This window comes from Colius striatus, chromosome 12, assembly GCF_028858725.1.
Source record: "Colius striatus isolate bColStr4 chromosome 12, bColStr4.1.hap1, whole genome shotgun sequence".
In the NCBI taxonomy this organism is placed as follows: domain Eukaryota; kingdom Metazoa; phylum Chordata; class Aves; order Coliiformes; family Coliidae; genus Colius; species Colius striatus.
In genome coordinates, this window is record NC_084770.1 from 5,474,500 (window position 1) to 5,475,168 (window position 669).

The following is a 669-nucleotide window of genomic DNA, read 5'->3' on the forward strand; positions in this document are numbered from 1 at the left end:
CAGGGTGCTTTCTGCATGGTGTCACTTTGGATCTCAGCTCTCAGCCCTGTCCCAGTGGTCGGAATCATGGTGTGACAGGGATGGGGTGGGATGGAATGTGATGGGACAGGATTGGGATGGAGTGAGGTGAGACGGTACAGTGTGGAATGTGCGAGACGATGGGATGGGACTGTAGAGGATGGAAGGCAATGGGTGGCACAGGTAAACCGAGCTGCCAGTGGTGGGACACACAGGGTGACCACGGGGCCATCAACACACACACGCGGACACAGACACACTGAGCGAGATGCTGAGGCGCTCAATCGCGCTCGGTGGGGGGCAGGGCAGGGCGGGCCTGGGGCTGCGGGCAGGCCGTGAGCGCGGCCCCTTTAAGAGCCCAGTTCCACGGGCGGCCGCTGGGTGGGGCGCGCTCCCCGCCCTGCGCCTCCCGCGCCGGGGGCGGGGCCAGCGGGGGCGCGCCGGGCAGCGCCCGCCCCTTCCAATTCATCTTTCCGCGGAGGCTCCGCCCCCGCTCGCAGCGCCGGCCAATGGGCGCCGCGCTCGCCGACGCCCGCGGCGCCGGGTTGCCAGGGGCGGGCCGATTGGCGCGCCGGCCCCGCCCCGCGCGGCTCAGCGGCGGCAGCGGCGGCGGCGGCGCCAGAGCGCGAGCGTGGCGCGGCGGCGAGAGGA